The sequence below is a fragment of the Anser cygnoides genome, chromosome 4, assembly GCF_040182565.1.
Source record: "Anser cygnoides isolate HZ-2024a breed goose chromosome 4, Taihu_goose_T2T_genome, whole genome shotgun sequence".
NCBI lineage: Eukaryota > Metazoa > Chordata > Aves > Anseriformes > Anatidae > Anser > Anser cygnoides.
Window position 1 is genome coordinate 71431178 of NC_089876.1, and position 20981 is coordinate 71452158.

Below are 20981 nucleotides of genomic sequence, written 5' to 3' on the forward strand. Positions count from 1 at the left end.
TTATAACAGACTAAATTGTGCTCAGAAACTTTTAATATGATAACCAGAGCTGTTGATCACTTACGGTTAAATTGCAGCAAATGGGGAAGCCGTAGTAAAATAGTACTGAGGTCGAACGCTCTGGGCTGAATTTTTACCGTTGTGCCTGTAAGGTGCTGTGGGACAGCGCTGACTGCTTGTGAGGTGTGGTATGACTTACAGCAGGAACATCTACAGCGGGGACTGGTACAGCCTACGCTTAGCAATAAATTACTGCTGATGCTATAAATTCCACACAACACACAGGACAGTTTGGGTTGGAAGGAACCTTAAAGACCATCCAGTTCCAACTCTGTCATGGTCAGGCACAGGTTCCACTGGGCCACGTTGCCCAAAGCCCCATGCAGCCTGGCCTTGAACACTTCCAGGGATGGGGCATCCACAGCTTTACTGTGTAACTTGTTCAACTGCTTCACCACCTTCAGAGTCATGAATTTCTTCCTAATATCTAATCTAAATCTACCCTCTTTTAGTTTAAAGACATTGCTCCTTGACCTATCGCTACACCCCCTGACAGAGTCCCTCCCCAGCTTTCCTGTAGGCCCCTTCTAGGTACTGGAAAACCACTATAAGGTCTCCCTGGAGCCTTCCCCTTCTCCAGGCTGAGCAACCCCAGCTCCCTCAGCCTGTCCTCACGGGAGAGGTGCTCCAGCCCCTTGATCATCCTCGTGGCCCTCCTCTGGCCTCACTCCAGCAGCTCCCTGTCCCCCCCGCGCTGGGGCCCCCACTGAACGCAGCACACTCCAGGTGGGCCCTCGCGAGTAGCGGGGGCCCGGCTCCTTTTCGGAGGGGCTGTTCCCCCTGCTCTCCGTTTCTCACTGAGGGGGGCCAGGGCGTCGCCTCGCCCCTCTCGCAGCCCCCGGGGCCGCGCAGGGCCCTGAGGAGGAGGCGGCGGCTCCGCGCCGGCCGCCCGCGGGGGGGCGGCGGCCGATCCTCGGCGGCGCTGGGCGGGCGGGCTGTGCGCTCACTAGTGGGAGCTGGAGAGGGCGAGAGGAGGGGAACGGCAGCAAAAAAATAAATAAATCCCAAACCCAAGTGGAGCGGCTGAGGCGGGCGGCGGCCACGGGGAGCCCCGGTAAGGCGGGCGGAGAGGGGGAGGCTGCTGCGGGGTGAGTGGGGGGCTGCCCGGGGTCGGGAGGCTTGGTCGGATCGTGCCCTGCCACGAGCTCCCGGAGCCGGTCTGTTTGCTTCGTGGCAGGGGGTGATGGAGAAGAGGGTGAAACGGGGCGGGCGGTGGGGATGGGTCCTCAGAAGGCGCTCAGCGTGCTCCCGTTTGCAACTCGGATGCTTCCCAAGGGCTGGTGTCTTTGCAGCCCTCGTTGGTTTTTTCTTTTTCTTTTTTTTTTTTTCCCTTTTTCACGAACTCTTCTGATTGCCCCCTTGACCCCGTGTAAACTTTCAGCATCTGCAGCGTGCTGTAGCAAGGATTTGGGGGTTTTAACTTTGCCCTGTGTCAAAACTCACACCTCCGTTTGATAGCGCCTATATCTTGCATAGCAATAGGTAGCGAGGAGTTGGTCCCTATTCGCCTCCGTGCCACTCACGGTTTCATAAGCTTACAGTGCTTCCTCAGCCCTCTCCTTTTCAGCCCGGAAAGCTCTCTTTAGCTTCATTTAAAGCTGATCATAAGGGAGGCGGGTGCAACCATCGTTTATTTTGAGAATGGCTCACTCTGAACCACAGAGGTGACAAAGTTAGGATGCTGAAGGCATCAGGGACTGACTCGTGGAGGCAGCGTGCGGTGACTTGACAGCGGCGGCTGTGAGACTGCCCACAGAGGACGGGCTTGCCTCTGTCAGCGGCGGCACCGCTCGCTCCTGCTTGCTTTTCCTGACAGGGGTGGATTTCTTTCAAAGTTATTTTGTAAAGCAACCGAAAGACCAAAGCGGCGTTCTGCCATTAGAGCGGCATGATGAATTCATAATATGCTCGTGAGTTCTCTGGTTCGCGTGTTGAAATTCCATTTTGTTATGAAACACTTGCCCAGTTATTTCGAAATAAGGAACCCATCGCAGCAAATGCAGTCTAGGGGCCTTGGGTGCCTTCCCGCAGCCTGCTACCCTGCTTGGCTTCAGCTGAGCTGCTCGTGAGTGACACTTGTGCAACTGGGGGGAAAACTCTATCCTTTGGGATAGTTGTTTATATGTTTGTCTGTGTGCATCACTGAAATAATACGGGTCAACATACTGAATGTTCCGTCTTCAACTTGGCACTTAAGTACGTGCTTAATTTTAAGGGTGTGAGTGGGTCTGCTTTAATTGGTGTGCTCATGTAATTAAAGTGATGTGTGTGCTGGATGCTTTGCTGTGCCGAGGCCAGAGTGCTCCTTGCTTTGCAGCACCAAGCCCTCAGGTCTTGAAACTCTTGAACCTTTTAAAGAGGTTTGATTGGTAATAATGTAAACTGACAGATTCACAAAGGCGGTTCCCAGAGTCTCGTCTTTCCTGCCTGTTTCTGTCATTCTTCTGTGTGTATTGTTTCTTAGAAAACAAGAGGTTCAATACGTAAGACATAATATCTGTTGCCAGGTGCAAGGAAACAATGAGAGGAAGTCTGATGCTCAGGTGGGAAATGATGTGTTACTACTCCTGAGAAATAAGACTAACGTTTTTTTTTTCCACATGAACATTTATGTGCTGCTCAATTTCTTAACCACTGACTGCTTGCCATTGGCTACAAAGCAGATACCTAGAGTGTAAATCCTGTGGAGAAGGGACTGCTCTGCGTTGTCTTACATACACAGTGCCTGATGAAATGGGCTAGGGGGTGAGGGGTGGGATGGGGTGTGTGTGTGTGTCTCTCTGTCCCAAAGAGACAAAGTCATTTATAGCCTTTTGGTGGAGCATGGAATAAATCAGAAAAGCCTCCCTAAAACTTGTGACAGCTTGTTTCTTCTGACTGTAGGGTAGTTGCAGGGGTAGAATAGCATATAGGCCAATGTGGTTCTCTTGGTTGCCATTGCTCTACTGAAGAAATTAAATAGGCTTTGTAGACACATCAGTATTCAACTCATCCGTGCCAAAGTGATACAGATCATAATATTGCAAATATTTAACAAAAGTAGATTGGTTAGCAGTACTTTGTAGAGTGAACTAAAATATATATTTTTTTTTCTGTGTGCATCACTTAAATTTGCAAGACCAGGTTAGATGAAGCCCTGAGCAACCTGATCTAGTGTGTGGCATCCCTGTCTATAGCAGCAGGCTGGAACTAGATGATCTTTGAGGTCCCTTTCAACCCAAGTCATTCTATGATTTTTTACGTATTGCCATTTGGATTTTTTTTTTTATTTTTAAGAGATGAGCTACTATTTTTATATTCTTAGAATGAGCTGAGGATTTGGCTGCTGATAAGCAAAATTAGGAGGAAAATGATTAGAAGTAATATTTTTGGTCTGAAGTTTTCATGTGCCAAACCAGTTTCTGCATCAGCGCGTGTTTCAAACTGGATTCACTTCCGATAAGCAAATAACTGCTTTATTCTTTCTGCTTTGTGTCTGGTGAGGTAGCAAAAATGTAACAAGGGCTATCTGATAAGGTTTCCAAAAAGTCAACAAATCGTGACATTCTGATGATATCTGAAAATTAGATCATGCTTTTTATTATCAAGCTTGTTCTTTTGAGTGTATGAAATGAAGAAAGATTTCTCTATGGTTTCTGTAAGGGATGGACTTTTTTTTTTTTTTTTTCAATAAGGAAGTGATTTTTGAGGTAACTGAAATACTCTATAAAGGTAGTGTTTGATTACATTGTACCGGGCTTGTCATGCATTACATTACCGAGTTTACTTTTCTCTGCATAAAATGTCAACACCTCATCAAGCTGTAAAGAAATTCCTGCGTGATCAATTATTCTTTATGATCGGTTCGAGCATCATTGTGTGTGTACAAGCAGGCGTGTATGCTTCCATCGACAGTGTGCACGCAGAGGTGCAGGGCTGTGTCTCTGGCACCCAGGCAGTACGTTTTGGTTGCTCTCATCCATGGCATATGCTGCAGAGTTTTGATAGGAAGCAAAACCAAAGGAAGCCTGCGTTCTTATGCATTGCGTTTCCAGTCTGGGTTCCCTGGTAGGTGAGTGGTGAGTTCCTGCTCCAGCCTTTCTTGCCACAGGGCTGTATTTTCAGTCCAGCTGCCTGCTCTTCTGCCACTTGGCAGAGTGAATATTTCTTAGGCCCCTAAACCCTTGTCAGGTTTGGTTATAATTGGCGAGTAGGTTCAAAACTTGTTAGCGAGGGGCCGGCAGACAGCTTTATCCACAGATAAGCAAGTCTGAACGTTTCCTTGTGAAAACAGGCGGAAAGGGTTATTTTCCTCATCTAGTGGTGAAATGCCCAATGTGGAGGGTGTTTTCAGCAGAGACTTAATTACCATTTTGAGCCCTATATGGTTGATACATAGTCACCTGTGGTGGCTTACAGGACCGCAGGTATGGGTCCACAGAGTGTGCAAAGTTTGAGGAGATGGGCACAAACCGCAGAGTGTAATAAAGAGTAAAGACTGGAGTAGCGATGTGGGTGCAGGGAGGAATACCCTGAAGGTAGGTTCTCTGTTTAAATCTTCCAGAAGGATGTTTTTCAAGCAGTACATGAACTGCAAGTATGCAGGGACTTGCACGCATGCTGATCTTTAGAGGTTTTTTTCCCTGGAAATTGATTTTATTACATGTTGAAAATTAATCCAGTGCTGATGTCAAAATAAGTTATTAGAAACCTCTACATTTTTATGTCATTAAGCCAAAGACCGTAGTTCCGCGAACTGGTATGCATAAAGGCACGCAATTAAAATGTATGTTCTTTAAATCCACCTCTTTTTGTAACAAATGTAAAAGTTCCTGTCTGAAACAAAAGCAAAATTCGGTTGGTATTCAGAAAGATTTTATAGGTAAAGCCCAATATCCAAAATGGGTTGTATATATTTATAAAGCAGCCACTTAAAAGTTTTTAAAAGGTTACGCTATCCAAGGTTTATTCCCTGAAGCTACAAATGTATTTGCTCATGCATAACTTCACTGAGGAATACTTATGTGAACAGAATTATGCACTTGCAGGTTTGTAGAATCAAGACCTTAATTAGCTCTAGGTTAATTATTCCCCCCCCCTCCCAATTAAAAACAGAGGTCAATTAAGGATCAGATGAGACTTTACAACTATCTTCCTTACCAGTAATAGCTATTCTGATAAATATTTCAGTTTCAGTATAATCTCAGACCTTTTGTCCAACTCCCTCTCCTTTATTCTTACCAATTTTGGCCAAGGAAGTAGCTGTAGTTAAAAACAGGCCGTAGAAGTGAACTGTTGAAGCATGCACTGTTTATTTTGGGGGAGGGAGGGAAAATACTGTGGGCAAAATAATAGATTTATTCATACTGGACTGATAATGTGTATGCGATGAACAGAGTCTGGCTAGTTTTTTGTTTATCTTATGTATGCAAATACATCTTGATCTGTAAATTGAGTCAGATATAACTTTCATCTTCATGTGTCTGCCTGTTTCTTTTCCCCATCAGAAGTGATGATGAATTGACATACACAAATATGGACGTAAAATGCAGTGCAGAGGGTATAGGTATACATGCAAGCTAAATCGTTACTAGTCAGATTTGATTCAGAGACTGCTGATTGTAGGCTCTGTATGTACGTGAGAAGATTTGGACAAGGCAAACAAATTCTTGCTTCTGTGCCAAGCGTATTGCAAAGTCAGGACAGTGTAATGGAGATAAGGCTAATTAGTTATTTGCATTTGCTACTGAAGTTGGATGAACTTTTTTTTTTCCTCCTAACAGGGAATTTCTCTTCAGGCATAACTATCCAGTAGAGTTTGTTAAAATGAATGTAGCAAGACTTTTGTAGCCTGCAGAAATACAAATAATTGCATACAAGCATCACAGACTTCTTTTATTCATAGACAAGTCTTGTAGGGTCTTGTCCTCCTGGAGAATTGAAGCAGAGAAACCCTTCAAACTGAGCCAGGTCCTGGTGCTTCGAGGAGATGACACAGGGCTGGTCCCTAATGGCCCTGCAACTCAGCTTGTCAACTACGATGCAGTTACAAGTACCCCTCAAACAGTTTGGAGATGCTGGGTCAGGAACAAGGTCAGCTTCAAGCTGCTGATATTGATGGACAGAGTGAAACTTCAGTTATTCAAAATACTGCTTTATGCATTCCTCTTTAAAAATATTAATGATATTGTCTTTTTCCTTTATTCACAAGCATTCCTAGTCAGGCATTCAGGGCTGCTATATCTGACACCTTGAAGCTATTATGAACACGAAGCTTTGAGGCTGTGTTGTGTTTAGGGTTTAAAATATAATTTCTGTTTGGGAGATGGTAAGAAGTGTGTTGACTTAGGATTGCTAATGATTTTTTTGGGGGTTCAAACTGCAGTCTGCCTAGCTCTGTGGTTTTCACAGGATGCCCATCACTGTCACATGAAGTGAGCTTCTTATGACAGGAAACATTCCTCCCACGATATTAAACTCCTTGTTAAAGTTTACTTTGGCACAGATATAATTGCATTACTATAGCTAAAGAGCAAAACCATTTTCCTCTAGAATTTTGGCATTAATTGGAAATGGATGGTAAATTCTGTGGATTTATTTAGGGTTAACTCCATTTAAATAGGGCGTGTAAGCTATGCTTGCCAGCAGTATATGAGCAGCAATGGCATCACATAGATGCATATTCATATTTTATGGAAGGAATAGGATTTTCATCCTGACAGCTGTTGCAGCAGCGGGCAGATTGATATTTCTGTGTTTGCAGAGGAAGATGAGAACACTTAACTTGAAGTTAAATATTTTTTTGTTATTTTCATATCACAATAGTTTAGTTTTGTCTACAAAAAAGCCAGGGGTATATACCCACCACCACTTACAGTGGGGTTTACATTGCACTGCAGGGCTGTTCAGCGTAATAGGGACACTGCTGAGGGAGGGCCTGCAGGGACCAATAACTTATTTCAATTAAAAATGAAAGAACATAAAGATAACTTCAAACATTCCTGCTCCAAAATCTATTGGCAGGGCGTTATCGAGCTTTTCTGTAGCTGCATTATGGAATTTTTTAGGACTCTTTCATTCTGAGTGCAGTTTGCTTTCCTGACAAGAACTGACATGTGATCTGCATGACATGCAGGCTATGGTTTGAATGAGTGTAATTTTCTTATAACTTGCCTTTTTCACAGGTTTCATGGAAGTCATTGGTTATTTGAGAATCAGGGCTTTTTTTTTTTTTTTTTTTTGGAAAAACAAGCAAAGCAAAACAAAGAATTTCTAGTCTTCTGGTTGTAAAGTTTATTCTTATTTTTTGAGGCTTGGCTCTTAGGTGCTTGACTTGTGTGTTTAATGCCATTGGATTTACTTAATTTGTGCGTAAATATTTTGCTAGTCTTCTGCAAAAGAGTAAATTTCATATTTCATGCAGGACTGAATTTTTTTAATTCACCTTGCCAGTTTAGGCAACATGACTTGGAATGGTGTGAAGAAACGAGAGCCTGTCAAAAGGGTTTGATCTATTTTTATACTGCCCTTCTGCTCTCAAATGCTGTACATATATTTGAAATTATTAATCCCAATGTCATTTCTTTCCTTAGTAGCATTTCAGCTGCTTCTGTGAACCATTCTTGGCATTTCTTCTCTTACTGCAAATTTAATAAAAACTAAAACTGCATGACTGACTTTTTAAATGGAGATATTCTTATGGGTGTAATCATGGATGCTAAATCTCTTTAGAAGTTGGTGAGACCTTTGCCTGCAGGAGTTGTCTTACATGTATTGAAATACTCTTTAAAACTTTTTTTTATGTGCTGGTCATACTGAGATACTGGTCTTGGTTCAAAGGTGTAAAAAGTAAATTACAAATAGTCCAACTGATTAAATGCAGTGCTCTGAAGGAAATTAGTGATTTGATGGCTGAGTTAAACTTCTAGAACTGCTTTACCATAAAGCTAAGGACCTAAATGAGCAACCGCTTTGGGAACTTTTGGAGCATATGCTATGCCTAGCTCTTTTTTTTTTTTTTCTTAAATCATTTTTTTTTCCTGGGAGATGGGGTCCAAAGCCAAGTAGGTGGTGGGAATGTGCTTGGTCTGCATCAGTGTGAAAACACCTTCCACGGTTTTCTATCATCCCCAGCTGTGATGTGAGATAAAACAGTTGAACCAGATGATCTTAGAGGGTTTTTTTCCAGCCTAAATGACTCTGATTCTGTAACCCAAGATGCCGTTTGCAGACAGAGTGAGGCAACTGGGTGAAGTCTGAGTTGGCCCAGTTGGTTAATGCAGAAGTGAATGGTTGAAAATAAACTTCCTCAAACTCACTTCTGTTCTCTGCAACTCCAGAATAAAAAATACTATCAAATGGTGCTTGGCAGATGTCAAGGGGTAGAGAAGGAGGGCATCTGAATATTTTTTTTGTGCAACTAATATCTGAAGAAAATGTATTACATTGAAAACAGAGGAAGAAAGCCCCCAGGAAGATGCTGTGTTTGGATCTTCTCCCCAGCAATACCAACACAGGTCGTGCAATATTGCCACTTTTGGCTTTGGTGTTATGAGCAGGCTAACTGGTAATAATGGTTTGGCATACAGGATTTAATGTGATGGGTATGTAACACTGGTGCTAGGTGCTGAGATCCTGTTGGACTGGAGTGAAGCAAGGTAGGTTCAGTGCACTGAAACAAATCCTGTCAGTTGTCTGGTGGTTCAACCATGCTGCTGTGAGAGGCGATAACAAAGGAGAGCGCTGTCAGCCCAAGTCTGGAGTGAGGAAGCAAACAGAAGAATTTGTAGGGGGAGGTCAGGACTGTTACAGCTGTTTTTTTTTTTTTCCATATTGGCTGAGGACATAGGGGACAGGTTACTTGAGGCAGCAGCTGTGTATATGTGCTATTAACACACAGATCATGGCAAACATTTGAAAGGATTATAACAAAATCCTTGAAGTAAATTCACAGTGTTTCTTCTCATCCTTGGCTCTGGTGTTGACCCTTTCCTTTTGTCCGCACATTAAAGTATAGAAGTCATAGCTGTAATGTAGCCATCCTGTAATGAACAAGATGATTTTTCTATATAGGTTGATACTCTTCTTAAATGACTATAGACTGTAGTAAAATCATGCTTAAGTTGACATACTGGTCTAGCAGAAAAAAATCTGCTCCTTAAATAGTGTTGCTGTCCTTGGGAGCAGTTGCAAACCCAGACAGCCCTTCAAGGGTGACCACTGGCAGATCACCACTGGTTTGGTGGCTAGATTTCAAAGCATGCACATGCATCTATGGTGCTAGCTAGCTTTGAGCTGTCTGAATATTTGGCACCTTTAAAAATGAAATATTACCTCTTTTATTTTGCTTGTTTACTGCAAGTTTTAGTTCAGATTTGTAAGCCCTTTGAACTGTCCCAGGTGATCTGTCTTTTCAGAGAAAAACGTGCTAATTTACAGATGATTATTCTTATTCTAACAGATGTTGATCCAGTTACCCTCGTGCATCTAGAGAGAACATGTAAGAGGACTAACCAACATAATTAGTGGCTTTTCTTTGTGTTGTTTTCTTTTTGATGAGTGGAAATCATCGCAGAGCGGTTACAGCAACTTTGAACTGCATCTTGAACGCTGTAAGCCATATCATCAAATAAGGGGAGGTACAGGGAAGGAAGAAATAATGCAAAGATATCAAAAGTTGTGGGGAACTCTGCACAGAACAACCTTTTCTAAATCCCATCTTTCTCTAAAGTATGTAAGGAGAAGCATAGGACCCACGGGCTATGTTCTTGAAAATCTCTGTATGTGAAAGAGGGCTATAAGGGTGATTTTTATCCCATTGTGAGGCATTGCCAAGGACATCAAATATATCTGTATGCTAATCTTTGCTGAAGGAGGAAGGAAATCATATGATGGTGACACTGATACTGTGCATTTTGGGGTGGGATGGGTACGTGCAGTTCTGGGCCGCACCACAAGGGTTGCATGTGCGAAGTCATTAATCTCAGGGCTTTGTTGCATTCTTTTTCCTCCTACAGCTTTTCAGCCCACACACAGCTTTTGGCTACGGACACTACCTTTTCCAGCAGATAGCCTATTGCACAGGAAGACGAGTACGAAGTGGGAGACGTTCTGAATGAACTGATATAGTAAACCTTTCTGCGCGTTATTCTTAAATTCTATGAGCTTTTTTCAAAGGAGCAGAGTATGCGGCTATAAACCTAGGATGTCTTGGTCCCTCCTCTTATTTTCTTAATTGTCCTCAAATATGGTAGAAATACAGCTCTGGCAGAATCTACGGTTGGACAGGGAAGACAATTAGTGCAGGTTTTGCCTCCCCTTTACTTTTTTTAAAACAGGAAAGCAGGATAGTTATGGAAACAGAAGAGCTGCTAAATGCTTGTTTAGCAGCAAAACAAGATCAATATATGCTCTTGAGAAACCTTTACATTTTGTTAATCTATGTAGGCCAAGATTTAGATTTGTAGTGAGATAAACAGGTGGTTTTGTAGTTAAAAACTGGTACTAATGACCTTTAAAAGACTGCTCCTTCTCTACTTCTCTGACTTCTGTAATGCCAGGAAATGCACCACAATTGACAGGTTAAAGTCAAAGGCTTCTATTGTTATAAATGTGTGTAATTTGGGGGATGCAAACACTTTCATTTTTAAGATCAGTTGTATCCTATAATATAGGCTGTTGCATGCACTTCTGAAATAGTTGTCCACATTTGAATCCATTCGTTTCTTTATGATGTTTCTTCCATATGGCTCCGAAAGGGAAAATGTTTTGAAAGCAAATGCTTTTTAAAATGCTTTTTAAGATGCTTGTATATCTGGGTTAAATATTTATGTGGCATTTGTTACTTTAATGCACCAAGAGTGAAATTACATGATTTGCTGAAAGAATCAAAAAAGAAAAAAAAAAATAAGATCAAAACAGAAATTTTTTAAAAGTACCCTTTAAAAATAATTTCATCTAAGTATAATTAAAATATACTGTAAAATGTGTTGCAAATGATAACTCCTTAATTCAGTAATGAAAAATAAAATAAATGGAATGTCTTTTTAATGAAAGAAATAATGAATTGATGGAGGCAGTTTTGCTGTTTTGGTAAAATGTTATTTCCATTTATGTGACTTTACCACTCTTCTTCCTGCACCGCTTCAGTTCTCTTCCAGCCACTAACTCTGTCTCCCACAGCTCCCTCTCCCTCCACAATATTCCTTCCTGAACAAAAGCCACCAACTGCTGTGCTTATTGTCAGTAAGCCAGTGTCAAAATTTTCAGCTGCTGTTATTGTTTAGATGTTTCTTTGTGTAGCATGAGAACTCTTGTTGAGTATTAGCTTAGTGGCAGCAATCGTGGTCTGTAATGATAATACACTCCAATCGGATGATAAATGTTTGCTTATAACAGCTGTTTTACATATTCATTAATCAAGAAATATTCTTGACACAGTGATAAATACAACTTGAATTCTTCCTTAAGTGTGCCATATACAAATAATGCTGTTCATCAGGGAAAGGATGATAGATGGTACGGTAAAACTCATAAAAGATGCTAGGGATGCAAGTCAGGCAACAGCATTTTCTTCAACACGTTTTTGTTGAAATGCTGTATGTTTTTGTCTCTCCAGTTCTACAGTTTTGTGGCTTGCTTATTTCTGTGCACACGAGTCTTTATGAATGCATTAACAGTTATGGTTTTCAGTAGCTGGAAGAAAGCTTTTGGCATTAGCAATGCATTCATCTATCTTTCCAGGGATGGAAAGTCCTGGGTGAGTCATTTAGATCAAGGCGTCTGACTGGAGTGTGCAGCAGCTCACGTGCAAGAGACAGACCACTGCCTACAATGGCCTTGTTACCAGCACAGTGTGAGTGTGACCAGATTGCATACGTAACCTCAGTGGTGAAATTTCCATTGGTATCAGCTGTCCTTGCTAGTCCTGGCTTAATAGGTTATTATTGTGATAGGTTATCATTGTGATAACCATTGTGAGTGCCTTCCAACTCCTCTTTGACAGTTTCATGCAGTGCATGTTAGAGAACAGCCTGTGCACAGCAGGAATTAGCTGGAATATTTTTTTCTCTCTTCTGGCATGGTAGAACCAACAGCAGCATTCACTTGTGCCCATTGTTTGAGGCAAGAAGAAATATGTGCAAACTAATACATTCTGCTTCTTCATGAGGAGCAGAGAGAAGCCTCATTTATCCCCCGTGGCATAGAGACCAGTCATGTGGGCTTTATTTCTATAGTTTTCCTTTTCTGATCAAGATTTTGAGGCACTCACGCTTCCTTCTGATCTGCTTTTGAAGGTAGTACTTGGGCAAGATCCTCAGTTGCATCTCTGAGCTTGTTTTAGTGTGTTTTCCATTAAATGTATATTCTGTGACTACTACAGTTTGGCATTTGCAAAGCCTGTGAACTGTTCCCATGGAAGCCCTCTTGGTTCTTTGGGCAGTACTGTTTCATTGTAAAGTTATCTTTAAAGTTGCAGTATTTGTTTTTCCATAGGGGTCCATCCAATACTGTAATTGTCCAGGAAACAGGACCTCATGCTACTGAGAATGCAATTCATGTTGAGTGAGAACTTAGAGTTTCTCAATAAACTCTGTCTGCCTTTAGTATTAAGTTTTTTTCAAACCCTTTTTCTTCATGTCTGAAAAGATGTAAAACTTGTTTTAAACATCTGATCATGACACTTCTTTGAAGAAGGATTGTTCTCTAAGTAGTACTTGAAACCATTGTGTGCTTTCAGTAGGCGGTCATCAACACCTGGGGCCAGCAGATGGGACCAACTAACTGACCAACGAGATTAATATGATGATTACTCATTGAATGTGCCCATTTTTCTCAGAGTTTTCAAATAAAACTTGGTATTGCTTGGTCTTTTTGAAGCCTAGATAACTACAGATCTGCATAAGTCAGCTTAATTTGTTTCTTTGGGTTACTCAATTCTTGTGGGTAGAGGCATCAGGGCTTGAGAGATTGTAACAACTGGTGTTTGAACTGGGATGCCTTTGTACCTCCTGTTGTCTGTTCTCTCCCTTAATGTATTTATGATCCTCTCTGGGATGCGGAGGGATCCAGTCTGAATGTAGTCACAATGTGCACGTGGCGAGTCAGTAAATGCAGTGTTTGGAAGCAGTAGACTGGCAATCACCACATGCAGTTCAGCTGGCCTTACAGCTATGTCTGGGCATGAATGCTACATGTAGAATTCATCTTGGTCCTTTGATGCTTGTACCAACTCAACATACTTATACTGACACAGTAAACACTAGGAAATCCAAAATGGGTTTAGATTTGTTACCACCGTCTACAAGATGTACTTTTCCACTAGGTTCATGCAAATGAAGGGCTTCATTAACATGCACTTTTTAGATGTCATCGCAAGACTGCTATTATGTGAAGTTTCTCTTTTGTGAAATCTATGTATATGTAGTATTTCAAAACCTTCAACTGAAATTATACATAAAAGCAGTAGTAGTGGATGGACAGACAAACTGATTCTTCATTGTTAACTTTATTTCTGTGACCATCTTGAGAAAGGATTGACTGAATTACACGAATAAAACTCTCTGGCAGAACTTGTGCCTCTTTCAGTGTTACACTGGACTGCACCCCAAGGCCTCATTAGCAGGCTCGTGGGCACAGAGCGGCATACAGAATTGTAGGGGCTGGAAGGGACCTCCAGAGATCATCAGGTCCAACCCCCCTGCCAAAGCAGGTACCCTAGAGCAAGTTGCCCAGGTAGGCATCCAGACGGGCATTGAATATCTCCAGAGAAGGAGACTCCACAACCTCCCTGAGCAGCCTGTTCCAGTGCTCCATTACCCTTACCGTGCAGAAGTTCTTTGGCATGTTGGTGCAGAACCTCCTGTGCTCCATTTTGTGGCCATTGCTCCTTGTCCTGTCCCCACAAACCACTGAAAAGAGGTTGGCCAAATCCATCTGTCTCCCACACCTCTGGTATTTATACACATTGATAAGATTCCCCCCTCAGTCTTCTCTTCTCAAGGCTGATCAGACCCAGGTCTCTCAGCCTTTCCTCACAGGGTAGATGCTCCGGGCCCCGTATCATCTTTGTGGCCCTCTGCTGGACTCTTTCCAGGAGATCCCTGTCTTTTTTGCACTGGGGAGCCCAGAACTGGACACAGTACTCCACGTGAGGCCTGACCAGGGCAGAGTAGAAGGGGAGGATCACCTGCCTTGACCTGCTGGCCACTCTCCTTTTAATGCATGCCAGGATCCCATTGGCCTTCTTGGCCACCAGAGCACACTGCTGGCTCAGGATAAACTTTTCAGACACCAGGACCCCCGGTCCTTCTCCACAGAACTCCTCTCCAGCAGGTCATCCACCAGCCTGTACTGATACATGCGGTTGTTCCTTACCAGGATATGTGGATGTGGAATTCATGATGCAGTCTCTCCTTCAGGGCAGAAGAAATTTTTTCTCTCCTCTCCATTGAATTTCATTCTATTTAGGTCTTTAGCGTGTTCCCTTCTTCTAGACTTAGTTCACATGGGCTGTACACTATAGCACTTAATGGAGGGGAAGAACTGAAGAGATGGTAAATGACAAAGATGACGTGTTGTAAGCCCCGTCTTCTTAGGATAGCAGGCTATAATATGGAGTGTGTGCAAGTAGTTTCCTTGAAAAATATCTAGATAACTTTGCCAAACAATTTACCTATCCAATGTGTCTGTAGATGTGGGAGTGTCTTTTTGGCTCATCAGAATTTAATTTCCACATTTGGAGTCCATGCAGGTAAGCTTGTGAGGTGCAGCTGTCTCTCTGTCAGTCAGAGAAGGTGGGCTTTGAAGGTGAGGGGCACTGGGAGAGACTGACAAATCGAGCCTGAGCTCACACTGAAAATTTAACAGAACTAGCAGTTTAGTTGATCTTCAGCTAAATTTGTTTATTTAGATTGAAGGTCTAGTCCTTAAACTTGCCCCTGCAGAGGTCAGTGAGAAGGTTGCCCTTGTGTTCGTCAGCCAGAGAAAGGGGTGCCTGACACAGTGGAATTGCAGACTTTTATGAGTTATAAGGAAAGAATGGCAATAGAGGATATGAAAGGTCTGAAATGGAAGCAACAGATGATCTTTTTCAGTTCAGAATGACCCTGCCAAAAGAGGCAAATGACATCATAAACTGGAAGGTCATTGCTTCTTAACCAACTTTTAAAATATGTTAATATCTAGAAAATATGCTTTGAAACTTGACTGATGAATAAATCAATTTAAACTCATGAGAAATGAGCATCTTTAGCTAATCAGAAATCTTCAGAACTGCTGATGGGAAGAAGGTACAAATTTGTGTTAATGGATATAGTCATATCCTGCACTCTGCTACTGTCAGGTACTCATCCAAAGTGTATTTTCAAGTGTCCTATTCCACTTGACCAGTAAGTCTGAAATTACAGATATTGCACAACCCCACTTAGTTATTTTTACAGACCTTCAAAGAGTACTGTGTCATTTGTCTTATTTATTTTTCCTTAATCAGGCTTTCTTGCTTTTAGTTCTTCTGTGATCAGCCTTGGAAATGAATCATAATAAATAGAAGCAGCAATATAAGGAGTGAATTTTCTTGTTATGATGTGGAAATGACTGTAGCTGTGGATAGGTTACTCTGTGTAGTTTCCCATTTCAAAACACGACAAAACCTGAGTCTGAATAATTCTAGAGGCCATTGCTGTTTATGACCCAGATTTTTTTTGGGGGGTGGATTCTCTTGCTTTCTGACACTCCCACAGGTGGAAAGGAACCTTCATTTCCTCACTCTAGGGAAACCCACTTTTGTTTTCTGAGAATTAGGCTCATTTTTCATGCTGTGTATTAAGTTTGCCTCAGAGATAGACACCACAACAACCCAACTCAGAAGAAGTGTCATCTGGTACTAGTGTAGTGAGCAGCTCTCCCTTATCCGTCTTTATCTGCTTTGACTGAAAATGTGAGCAGCAACTGTGGGAGAACAAGCCTGTGTTTTTAAAGACCCTCTTGTTTTTTTTTCTCTATTCCCTATAGCATTTACTGGTGTTGTATGCTCTTGATGACTTGAAGACACCTTAATGCCAGCTTTTGTTCAATACAGTATGTAGTCAGCTATTAATCTCCACTCAGAAATCCACTTCAGGGGACTAAGCAGTTTTTTGTTCTTTTTCTATCTTTTTCTCTCCAAGTTTCCTGTGCTGCTTTGGTATGAGGAGCTACGCTGCTCAGTGTTGGTCAGACTTGGACCGTGTTCCAGTATTTAATGATGCTATAGGCCATGTGCAGGTAGAGCTCACCTGGGAGCACGTTTTCTTCCTGTCCGCGAAACTTGGTGTGAGTGTATTGAAATCTACTGACTTTTACTTCCCTAACTGCACAGCCCCAGCAGCTTGTGCATTGCAACTGGTAAAAGCATGATTTCTACTCATCAGATGTAAAATAACTTTGATATTTACTGGTTATACTGCAGTTTGTAGTAGGTTAGCTGTGAAAATAGGATTTCATTTTTGAACTTAATCCTTCTAATTTTCATACATTAACTACGATATTGACTAAATATTTCTCTCTTTGCCCTTAGGAGATGGTTCTGGGTGAGTGTTAACTGTGTCAAGAAAAAACAAATAACATAGGAAATAAGGTAGATATCTAATATAGTGATTCCATTAGTTTTATTTTTTCATTTTAATGTATTGCTTTTCCACTGCATTCATCAAAAAAAACCCACACAAACAAACAAAAAAAACCAAAAAAAACCTGAATGCAGTAACCTATTAAACCCCCTTTTTTACTGTAATGTTTATATACACAGCCCCTCTGTATTTTTGTTGTTTGTGACTGGCCACTTGAGTGAATTCCCTGCGTGTATGCAAGAGCTCCCCTGCTGCCTTGTGTCCCCTCTGTAGCTCTTCAATGGGCAAGGTGCTTTTGCGAGGAACAAATTGTGGTGTTCCCTTCTTGTGCATGTAGAGCTTAATACCTGCTAAATCAATAACTGAGCTTTTACGCTGATTATGAAGTAAGTTTATTCTGTCTGTGGGTAGAAGTTGTATTTATTTTAGAGTTCAGTGCTGTATACATATCACTGACAGCTTCTGGAAAATGAGTAGTATTTTGGCAAAGAAATCTTTCATGGTTTGGGATGCATGTGTACAGGGATGCTCGCTTGGTATGAGCGTGTACGCTGCTTGTGGGTACTGTCACTTCCAGAGTTGATGAATTACCTGGGAAGGGCCGTGGCCATAGATACAACCTTCAGTTACAGACATACGTCAAGCACATCCCGCGTATGCAAGGCACAGTTTTGCTGTGTAATTTCAGATATGTTGTATGCAGATTTGTCTTTTTTGTTAACACCCTTTTTATCCAACTCTCTTGCCTCTGACTTTCTAAAGCTTCAAAAAATGATGGATTGTCTAATGGGCTAGCTGTTACAAGAGCCTTATTGTGGATGTGAAAGTGTCTCATACAACTGAAGCTTATCCAGAGTAAATCGTATTTCAAACATTAGCATTGCTCAGTTTCAGTGGACTCCAGCTGTTCTGCTGAACTGTATTTTTATCGTTTTCCCGGACTGTAGGGTACAAGTGTTGAGACTACAGATTCTTTTATCTAGTATAAATTTTCAAAGAGCTTCATTGTTGATTTTTTTACATTGCTTAATCTATTTTCTTTTATGCTTACTGTGTAATATACATGAAAATCACTTGCTAAGGGATCATACTTAGCAGCTGTTTAGGCTCTATGCTTCTTTCAAGATCTCTGAAACTTCAAAGTTTGCATGGACTTAAAGCAAAAATAACGCTCAAGTATCAAAGGGAGAAATAACCAGTGTGCTTGATAGATGTTGGTGCTGGTTTGAGTGCTTCCATGTTTTGTCTGAACACAGCTCACTTCTGTAGAACATGCACTGATACTTAGCTTACCTTTCTATGCGGTTCTTTATAAAACATTTTTGTCTGTTAAACTTTTCCACCAATTATTTTTTTTAAAGTTAAGTTTTAAGTGTGCTTGAGGTGGAGGTGTGTCTTGATTTTGCTGTTTTTAAAAGTTCATTTACGAACTGCCTTTAATCTAATGAAGGAAATGAAGATGTTTATATTATGTCATTGGGTTCTCATTAGTTGCTTGTTTTTTAATAGGATCGTAATTTCATTTGGCAAGTGAAAGCCTTGTCTTACCACCCATTTACCTCAGTCTCTACTTGCAAAGCCCAAGAAGGTCTTTGTTCCCTAAATGTTATGTTTCAAAGCAAACCAAGAAACCCCTAGACAAAATAACTTAAGCAGCTCCCACTCACTGGGTTGGTAGGAAAGGCTCAGTGCTGTGTGTATAATGTTTCTGTGCTCTTGGGGAGTCCTTGGCTTGCTCGGCATTGCCCCCATACCCATTAGAGCAGCCAGGTTAAAACCAACACTGACTTAACGGTAGGAGTGAGTCACAGCTCTACCACACTTCCAAGGTAGCTTGAGAACACAGTAGAAGAATATTTGGATAAAAATAAAATCTTCTGGTTTCTGTGCTACAGAAGATAGATGATGATTATTATTTATAAACTGTTAGTTAACATGGTCCACCTGTGAATTTGGGAGTTATTCTTCCTCTAAAGGTTAAAGAAATAAAGTCAGCTTGTAATTTATACTTGGAGAGAGGTTACTGACCATAATAGTTAAGCGAGGAATTAACTTACACCTTAGCTGCCAGTGAAGTGCCTTTTTTTTTTTTTTTTTGGACCATACTGCCAGGGAACAGTGTCTGAGCCTATGCTTTTTATTTTCTCTTACTGCTGTTGTATTGGTATGTTTAATTCTCTAGCATTTCTCTGCAGTTAGGGGTGGGAAAAGGACCATCCTGAAGATGGTTCATCCTATCTTAGTATTAAGAAGTCTTAAGGCAGAGCAATGAATATTTGTAAATACAGCCTTTTTTCTTGAGGTGCCAAAATAATGCTAGGGCTTTTCGATAAATGCATGCAAGTGAGATAAATTACATCATCTTTAATTAAAATAGTTATTTGATTTCTGTAAAAATGCCACTCTTCATCACTACAGAGATAAGATTTGTAAAAGAAATATTTGTTAGGTGAACTCTCAGTAAGTTTTCATCAGTCACTGCTGTTTCCCAGACTCCTTTGAAAAGATGTCTTCCAAACAGAATTTGGAAGTCCTGAGTCAATGTTTTTGCATCAATTTCAAACCTGAAGTCTCAGGATGATGATGATGATATGTCTTCCTGAAAAAACAAAACAAACAAACAACAAACAAAAAAGCCAAACAAACAAAAAAACCTCAACCACTACCCAAAACAAACTCCCACTGCATTGGTAGGTCTATGCATTGAAGTATTCTTATATGGCATAGGAACGAGAACTGAGAAACTGACTATTCAACAGTGTGCAGTTATTTAACATAATCTGTACTTCCAGACCCAGGTCAGAAACAGGTTTGTAATTTTTCACTAGCTGTTTGAGAACTATGAAACCAACTTCAGATTTTTGATCATGGATGATAGTGCTGTTATTTTGTTCTGCAATGTGCAGAAATCCCACTCGCCTTTCAAATGTTACCCCTTTCAGTTCTGCATTAGTATCTCATTTAACCCCTTTTTAGTAGCAACAAGCATTCTGATTAGTTTCAAAAATGAGAGATCTGACTCTTATTGTGAATTCCCTCAGTTGCCATAGCCAAGCGTCTTTCATGGCAAAACTCCTGGCCAAAAGCCTGCTTGCCTTGCACCTTTTTTTAATGATTATTTAGTAATGATGTGGAGATTAAACTGTGCCTACTGCAAGAGTTTAGGAACCCCAACAATAAAATAAGCTTTGGGGATGAATTCCTTCCATGTCTGTGAAGAATCCTATTTGGAAGCTGACTGCTCCACCAGAAACTACCTAAAGGGAGGTCCCCTTGCTTCTTTTCCAGTCTTTCCCTGTCAGTGGACCTGCAAGACTTCCTGGGTCACTTTCCAGTTCTCTGCTTTTTCATCTATTATGCAATTCTTTTGTAAAAGTAGCAGATCTTGTCTCCTAAACTTCGAATGCTTTCAATTTCCTCTTTGTGGAGGGTATTTTCAGATGCTGACCTGTGAAGTCAAGAGGAACTTTTTCATTTTCATCCTGACCATCACAGCTGGTTCATGTGTGGTGCTTGGCATTGCCTTTAGCATAAATACTGCAGTGTCCTTTCTGCTACTTGTGTGTTCCTGCCACTCCTTTGATATGCTGATAGACAACAATTAAATGCCCTCTTTTGTTAAGATATGTTAAACAAGACAGGCAAAGCTTGTGTCTATCTTCACGCGTGTTTTACTTACCGATTGCTCCTTGGCAAATGGTGCTGCAGCAGGGCACTGAGGTGGGAGGTGTGTAGAGACATTTCCTGGCCTGTAGGACAGGGAATCAGTCAGGCAGCTGGTGGACATGTATGGACAAGGGCAAATGGGGTCCTCAGCACGGAAGCCACATCAGATTTCTGGTGTGAAGTTTTTCTTCCTTTCCTCCCCCGCCAAGGTTAATTGGTATGTGTGTGTCTGTCCACATTATTGAAATTAGTAGTAGCAGCATGGGACTACTGTTACATGGTGCAGCAGTGATCCCCAACCATGGGGGTGGCTCTAGTGAGGCTTCCCAGCTGAACATCATGTTCTAGTTATATAGTTCCTGCTTTTTTCCACTAGTCAGTCTGATTCAGTATCCTTCTCCTCCCATCGCAATTCCTGTGGTCAGGAACACTGTTTGCTTTGAGATATGGGGAGATACTAGGTTGGATGCTATTGAGAGCGAATCTGCAGTGGTAACTCAATATTACAAAGACTTTATTTTTCCTGGTAATTTAATGACATGCCTTCAGACATCTAGGTGACTTGTCACCATGTAACACCCATTGCAACCCTCAGCCATTGGGTCTAGCTTGCAAAGTGCGCACGGCCAGATCCTATGCTGTGCCCAACTTTTGAGCATAATTAAAGTG

General features: G+C 41.5%; 1 protein-coding gene across 14 annotated transcripts in view; it reads left to right on the forward strand.

Moving 5' to 3' along the window:
- The first annotated feature begins 981 nt into the window (after nucleotides 1-981).
- BMPR1B (bone morphogenetic protein receptor type 1B) overlaps nucleotides 982-20981 on the forward strand; it is a 254525-nt gene continuing 234525 nt past the window's right edge. For 6 of the 14 annotated variants that reach the window (XM_048049465.2, XM_048049457.2, XM_066996386.1 and 3 more), the window contains exon 1: nucleotides 990-1114. The gene's annotated coding sequence lies outside the window, so the exon portion shown is untranslated. Of the gene's footprint in view, nucleotides 1115-1817; nucleotides 1971-20981 lie in introns of those variants that run through there. The other 8 variants (XM_048049459.2, XM_048049469.2, XM_048049464.2 and 5 more) reach the window with 3 other exon arrangements.